General features: G+C 45.3%; 1 protein-coding gene across 2 annotated transcripts in view; it reads right to left on the bottom strand.

Moving 5' to 3' along the window:
• LOC128878725 (LIM domain-binding protein 2) overlaps positions 1–8,437 on the bottom strand; it is a 191,382-nt gene that overhangs the window by 151,544 nt on the left and 31,401 nt on the right. The gene's annotated exons all lie outside the window — the stretch shown is intronic.

Genomic DNA, 8,437 nt, shown 5'->3' with positions numbered 1-8,437 from the left:
AAAAAGTCTCTTAAGTTTTTAATTTTTACCTCTGAAACTAAACGTCGTACGAATAAACCTTAAATACAAAAAAGTTCCGTGTTATCATTCCCTATAGGCTGATATTATTTAAAAATTCACACCTCTACGTTTCTTGGAATTTTCACCTAAAATCGTCCCGCAGTAAAGGAGTTATTCAAATATCGCGGACCGCGGTAAGAAATGACTCTTTTCCCGTGCGATAGGGGGTTGGGCCCGATCTGGCCCACGGGCAAGACCTCCAGTAGCTTGCCCATCCTCTGATCCAGCACACCTGGAGAACGTCTAACGAGGACGGTGCCGCGAGGCGCTAATGACATCGGCAAAACTGTCAGCGGCGAGATAGAGGCTGGCAACGGGAGCCCGCTCGTTCCCGGTGTAAATATTTATTCGGCCTGGTGCCGCGTAAAATTGAAAATCTTCATAATGCAGGGCCACCGCGGCGCATACCAAGGTTCGTATTAGCATACATCGCTTAAATCTTGATTCGTGTTTACGACGACCGCCGCCAAGGAGAGCGGATGCTCGTTATTAGCGCGAGAAATGAAGAAGTAACGCACGAAGGATTAAGCTTGATGAAAGTTTCGCGATATCAACGTACGACCTCCTCCCTCCCTCCTCCGCGTGACCAATCGTAATATACTCGAGCGAATCCAACGCGAAGATTCGATTTTGCGCGAACCACGAACGAACGGGACCCTTCGGGCAATCACGCCTCGGCTTGCAAATTGTAATTAACTGGACTCGCGCATGCGAGACACCGATTAAGGCACGAGGGACACCCCTTAGGACCCTTTTTTTTTTTCTCAGAAGTATTGCTGTATTTCCCTACGCTTCCTACTCGATTCTCATAACGAAACCACTGGAGCGAACAGTGACACGAAGCCGAACAATGCGAGTTAAAAATTGTAAATGACTTGTTGGTGGTTCGTAGAATAAACTCTGTGGTAAGAATAGAAGGTTAGACGATAACAGGAGTTACCCGAGTATCTTGATTCGGAGAGTCATTAAATACGCATTAGAAAAAAAAAAATTGCCGTTTCTTTCCACCGTCCACTTTTCGCTGATAACGTCGATGGCAAAACCTGCTCTTAAATGTATTTTATTGAAAATAGCACAGCTGACAATGATTATTTTTACTTGTGCTGTACCCTATTGTCTATTCGTTATCTCGAATTCTAGCTCGTTGACGTGAAATTCGAAATATTGTTTCAAATAACGTCCTTATCATCTATTTCGAAATTTATTTTTATATCTATAGTCGCTTTTAAAGTAACATTATATTAAATATTATTTCGAGTAAGATGTTATTCAATTTGATATATAGTCGAAACAATTGTGAAATTTCTATCGAAACTATATCGGTCGAATTAGTAAGTACACGACGATTCGAACAGCAATTTCGACGTTTGTTATCCAAACTCAAGAAGAAACAAATGAAGACGCTTTTCTGAAATAAAATATTCCTCTTTCATTGCCAGCATCAGTGGACCAATTAATTTCACTTGCTGCTATATTACCTGAACTTTTTAAACAACAAGTTTTGTTGCTCAAAGCAAATTGCTATAACGATTTCCCAAAAGAAATTCTTCTTTTTAACCGACTTCGAAAAGGAGGAGGTTACTCGATTCGACATGTATATTTTTTTTTTTTTGCATATTACTTTGAGAATATGCAAAATACATTACATTTACAATACAATACATTTCTATCCTTACATTCAAAATAAAAGAGTACCAAAATAATTTGTCCTTTGAAATACCTATCTCCTCCCAAATAACTATTAAAAGTACCAATAAAACATTATAAATAATACATTATTTTCAGTAGTTCCTTGCTTTCACATCAATTAAAATTTGCCGACGTCTGGTAAATGGCAAGAAATTAATTTCTACCCTGCTTCAAGCACCGCGGTAAAAAGCGATATAAAGAGTACAGAGGGTCGCGAAGCGAAATACTCGGATCCACAATGGATGAAACGAAGACCGACGTTGAGAACCACCGGCGGCCCCGCTGCACGACAAGTGCATCGCCGGGTACGTGTTAGTGCCACACTCACGCACACGTGTGCACGTACCGTGCACGTACACGAAACGCGTCGGCGCCCGTGCATGTGCATCGCGTCAATGTGAACGTAGAGTCACCGACACTCCTGCTCGTCCTTCCATCCTCTACAGGGAGGTTCAAATACGGATGGCCCCGATTTTTCGAGTCACCCCTAACACCGAACACTGACGCTAACACCGAACGCGGTAATCCTACAGGAGTGATCTCAGCTACTTGTCGCCTATCCGAAGCCTCTAGCCTAAGCCTCCAGCTTAAAAATTGATCGACCGTGACTATCGTCGTACGGAATACGACGTTCCATCTCGCAGACTAGCATGATTTGCAAGAATAAAGTGCAACGCCACGAGTCCATAAGTGCAACGCGTTGCAAGTAAACACATTTTACTCGTTTCCTAAGACTGAATCACATTTCTACAGTGACGCTTCAAAGTTCCTCGAGAATGACCACGCTGATTGGACCGACGAGTTCGAATCTTTTTCCGGTCGGTGGAATTTCTAGCAATTTGAAATTCCTGGCACTTCCGTCAACCGGGATGCATCAACATCGGGAATATTTAACGAAAGGAGCCGTTTTAACGGTTACCTCGAGGATGTCGAAGTATCACGGACATCAAGCTCCCGCGAGCCTTTTTAGGTTCCCACCGAACCATGACTGGAAAACCAGAGGGAATTTTCACCGACTCCGTCGTCGAGTGCGACGAGTTTCGGAACAACCTGTACACCTAGGTTGTCGTGTATGAAAGTATCTCACACACGGCACATATAAACATATTACATGGAAAGTCGATGGGAGGGGCACAAACGGGGTGCTCTAAAAAGAGAGGAACGACAGAAAAAAGGAAGATTCGTCGTAGGTTCTCTCCCTCCCTCCCTGCCCACCCTCGCTCGCTCGCTCTTCGAAGCGACGCCTACGCGCCGGCCGAGAGTTACCTTCGGAAGAGAGAATATAATTGCGCGATCGATAAATTCTCCGAACGTGCATCAACAACTCCATTTTGCGCAAATAACGTGTATTTCCGCTAATGAAGTATGCCTTCGCCGCGCTGCCCTCCTTCCTTGTTCGCCTGTAAAACATTAATGTACGCCGCCGTAAAACGCTCCCCACGGCGCGGGGAGGGGGGGGGGACGCTTGCCGAGGGGAAAAAAAGACGCGGCGCGTAAATACGCGCTTTATTTATTTTTTAATTTATTTTATTTTATTTTTGGAAACTGTGCGAATCGCGTCCCGGGGAGTGCAATTAAATTTCGTTAAAAAAAAAAAACGGCGGAACGCCTCGCGACTCGGGGGGTGGTGAGGGGGGACGACGACGGGGGATGGATGCTGGTCCGCTTTCTACAGCGTCACAGGTGAGTACTGACGTAACTCGATGAATGAAATTTCGCAGGAGGCTTGCGAACGTTTCGTTTCGAACGATACGGAATATATGTCGAAGTGTGTCGAGGTATATCGAAGTTGGTTCGCGCGCCGAGAACGGAATTAATAGTTTCGAATCTGTGTCGCTGTCGAGAACTCGCGTATCATAAACGACGCGTGAAATAACGTGAAAATTGTAAAGAGCGTCGTATCGTCCGGCTAGAAACGTTTTCGAAAACGATTAAAACTCCCCCGGTGGATGGTGAACGACGATCGAGCCGGTGAATGAAGATCGACATTTTAGAAAATATTTCAGGTTCCGCTGTTAGGTGAGTCACCGTGTGCATGTACCAGGAATAACGCATGTATACATAGGCCATAGATACGTTGGACCAACACGATGCCGTACATAACGTGATATAACACATGTACCGGGACAGGAACGAGCGCGAGCGCGAGCGCGCGTGCTCGCTCGGTGTAGGTGAGGCAAGAGAAAGGGCAGCGAGGAGGGGGGAGGAGGAGGAGGAGGAGGTGGAGGAGGGGGGGCAGAGGGAGGACGAAGAGGTGGGAAACGAAGAAGGTGGAGGCCGAGGAGAGGGGGAGGGGGGGTGGACCTAGGGAGGGGGGACGAGCAGAGGACGGAGGAGGTGGTGCACGGCGAAAAGCCGCGGCGAAACTATTGTCGGACAATGTATTAACGAGCAGCGATGCTATTGACGCGGAATCGGTCCGAGCGGCGGGGAAAAACGAGACAAAAAAACGCTGGGTCCTCGGCCGCCGCGAGGAAAAAACGCGCACGCGAACGTGCACACGGTTCACCGAGCACTGTACCAGAACCGACCAACGATAAGGGCGATCTAGGTCTTCCGACGCTGCCGGATCATTCGATCATCCGTACCTAGCGGCTCACGAATCTCCCGTTTTTGTCTCAGGAACGGGAAAAAGCCGTACGCGAATTTGTTCTGGATCAACAAGGAGAGAATCCATCCTCCTCCGAAACGAACTCGTTCATAGGCTCACTGAACACGCGATACTACATCGATTTAAAAAATGAGCGATATTCGATAACGAGTCCAAGGGTTTGGGACACTATAATACTAGGTACGTTTGAGTCATCGCAGCCGAGTATATTCATTCGATGCACCTATGGCTTCCATTCGTCAGCGGACACACCTTTGTTGCTGTTGTAAATGAAACCAATTAAAAAAGATGATCGGCGAGCGGGATTCGAACCCGCGACCTAGATCAACGTTCGTTATAAACATTCGCTGGAAACCCAACTGTACATGTAACTTCAATTGCTTCTGCTATTGACAGGTTCCACTTGGAACATGGTAACACTTGGAAAAAATTACCAAATGAACTTCGAACCATACTAGACTCTCACAATTACAACAGAATTGAAATTTGTCTCTAGAAAGAAAAAGAAACACGAAAAACAGTTAATATTTGATCTGCTAATATGGTTTCCTCCCTCGATAACCGCTTTCAAGTATTTTCATGCGTTCGATGCTGAACTGTCGCGCTATCTACCATCGCTCCAACCGTTGGAGGTAAAATATTGCAACGAGCGACAGAAAAACCGGAAAGGAGGACAATATTTGTCCCGGGCAGATCAGAGTCGAGGATCCCGGGAACGTGGACCATTTCATCGCCGCCTCGCTGCTACCTTCACCGTTCCATGTTTCTTTTAACGATTTTCCATATTTTCCTCGACGACATCGAACCCGTTGGAACTGTCTCGAATTTCATACTCGCGATAAGAACATTTTTGTCTCCGATAGCGTCAGGAGCGGGTGGTAGAGCAGTGCGTAGTCGACTAGTACGCTGTGAGAACCTAGGTTAGGCTAACAACGCTAACGAATATAAAATATCGAAGAGCCTATGGCAGAAGATATATATTGGAAGAAAAATAAGAAAGACCTTGGTAAGATAGGTACCAGAAAAGTGCAAAAACGCAGAGACGGAAAGTATCCGAAAAGTTCGCAAAAAGAAACAGTCGAACGATCGAATTTTAAAAAAATATCAGCTTATAGAGAATTACAAAACGAAACTTTTTTATATTTGCAGTTTATTCGTGCGACGTTTTGTTTCGGAGATAAAAATTGAAAATTTATAAAACCTTTTTACTTAGATACGATAGTGGTGTGATCCAGTTGCTGTTATCTTAAAGAAAAAAGAAACAACAGTCAATCGATCGTATTTAAAAAAAATATCAGCTTATAGAGAATTATAAAGCGAAACTTTTTTATATTTGCAGTTTATTAGTGCGACGTTTTGTTTCGGAGATAAAAATTTTACAAAACCTCTTTCCTGAGATATCGTAGTGATCCTATTGCTGTTGTCTTAAAGAAAAAAGAAACAACAGTCAATCGATCGTATTTAAAAAAATATCAGCTTATAGAGAATTACAAAACGAAACTTTTTTATATTTGCAGTTTATTCGTGCGACGTTTTGTTTCGGAGATAAAAATTGAAAATTTATAAAACCTTTTTACTTATATCCGATAGTGGTGTAATCCACTTGCTGCTGTCTTAAAGAAAAAAGAAACAACAGTCGATGATATATATTGGAAGAAAAATAAGAAAGACCTTGGTAAGATAGGTACCAGAAAAGTGCAAAAACGCAGAGACGGAAAGTATCCGAAAAGTTCGCACTATAACGTACTAAACCAGCAACTAAACTGATAGCGTCGCCATCCGTCGGAGTACAGGTAGCCGCGAGTACGATACTAACGCGACGCCGAGACGCTGGGTTTTCGTAACCGTGCGAGCGCGTACGGTGCATTAATCACAGGTTTATGTAAATCCGCGGGACTTAATGGGACGAGCTACAAATTAAAATCATCGATTATCTCTCCTACGATCGCTCGCATAATTGCAGGCCTGTCGCGGCTATCGTAATTCCTCTGACATCTTCACCGGTTTCTAGTTTATTTCTATGCAGCTACCGATGCTATTCTCTTCTGGTAAACAATTCCAATCCTTCGCAGCTTTTCCGATCCTTCTCAACGTCGTTTACATTTTCTTCGCGACCAACAAATTTCACGATACTCTCGCGATTTTCTAGACTAAACTACTATTCGGCACGGGTCTCTATCGAGTGAGTCTCAATCTCAAGGAAGATCGAATCGTTCATGGTTGTGGTCATGGGCGATCCATGTCAGAGTTCGATATCGAGCCTCGCCTAAAAATACAGCGAGTTTATGCACGGTGTCGCGACAACTATCGACGTCGACTTTGCCACTCGCGTTCTAAAATTTCGTCCGTAAACCTTTCGTAATCCGACGCCAACCTCGCATAGAATATTCCTGCTCGCTGGCATTAGAATGGCAAAGCAGCTCCACGGAATCAAGGAGTCCGGCTGTCTTGGCATCGAACATGATTTTGCAGAATCCCTCGATCCAAGATAAACAGTATCCTCCGAGATGGCGATCGAAGATCCAACACTTCCAGAAGTGTCAAGGAAACGAGCATAGGAGAATAGAAAGACCAAGAAAACTGATGACAAAGATCGATGTAGTATCGCGAGACAGCGACGATGCCTAAATTTTACTAGTTTCCGAGATCTTGGAGTATCAGGGTTTTTCGAGGTAGCGCACGGAGAGCGGATCAATCGCGAAATAGCCAGAATCGAGCGACGTAACAACGTTACGTCTCCGTCGAAGGTCGGAATTCGTTAAAGCACGTGGAAACAAACAAGCGCGAGCAGACACCGCAGGACGGCAGAAAAGGACAGGGGGAGAGGGTTCGGTACGAGGTGGAGGCAGTCGCGGCAGCAACGGCAGCAACTGGAGCCAGAGGAGGGAAAAGAAGGAGACTGGGAGAAGCAACGGCGCAACAAAGGACAATAGTTGCCCCGTCGGGTGCGACGTGAACTTTTGCGCCACGGGACAATGCTATTCCCGCCAGCGACGCCGGACAAAACTTGGCCGGGTTTTACATCAGGATCGAGCTCGTCCTCCGCGGTTCTCTCTCTCTCCTCTCCTCCAACCGTGTCCTCCTCCCCGTTCCCCTTGCCGCCCCTCCCCGTCGTTCACCTGGCTCCACGGGCAAGGCCCAACCCGCTTCCGAGAACGCATCTACATCTCGAGAAACCGGCCGAATTTTTATACTTCTAGACGGCGCGGGCCCGAAAACAAAACGACGTATTTTCTGCCAATTACGGGAACCCCGACGACGCCGGGGAGGGGACACCCGACTGGATGACAGACGATGGAGCAACATTTTTCAGCGAGAATGTTGGAATGCAACGATTGCCACTTTCAGATCTTGAGGAAAACGGTCTGTTTTTCTTTGAAGCAGAAAGAGGGCCGAGGTCCTAGCAGGAACAGAAAGCGACGACCCTCGTGAATTTCGGACACCTTTCCTCTGACATTCTTATATATGTTGTAATCCTGTAGAAAATAAAGTTTATAAAAATTCAATTTATTTTCGCCGGGTGGGGCAACGTCTTGGATACCGAACGATTTTGTTGCTCGGATTCGCGACCAACCCCTATCGATCTTTATCGCTAGCTCGAGGGATCCGACGTGTTCAACCCTTGAAGCTGTATTTTTTCGGTGCTTCATGTTAATGACGTCGCGAGAACAGTTTTCACTTGTTTGATTGCTTAATAAAAGAGAATGGAAGATTGAGAATAATTCAGACCAGAGTTTCTTTGGAAAGAATCGCTGGAAATGCCTCTTTTTAAGACCTAGAGTAAATGCCATCGCAAAGGGTTCAAAATCCCCGTATCGAACTCTCTGTTAGTTCGAGGCTATGCCGGCGCGTAACTAACACCTCCTATATTCCTCGATCCACCAAAGCATCATGCATAACTGTGTCAAGCATTGACGATTGACATTTTGCAAGGTACTACCGAACTGTATCGCAAATTTCAAAAATTCTAGATTTTACAGCGATTATATGATGATGACAATCAGTACTCCATTTTTGGATGCATGACTGCGTCAAGTATTGACAATTGACATTTTGCAAGGTACTACCGAACAGTAT

Source organism: Hylaeus volcanicus, chromosome 6 (assembly GCF_026283585.1).
Source record: "Hylaeus volcanicus isolate JK05 chromosome 6, UHH_iyHylVolc1.0_haploid, whole genome shotgun sequence".
Lineage (NCBI taxonomy): Eukaryota > Metazoa > Arthropoda > Insecta > Hymenoptera > Colletidae > Hylaeus > Hylaeus volcanicus.
Note: the sequence above shows the minus strand (reverse complement) of the source record. Positions and strands in the feature narration are given on the sequence as shown.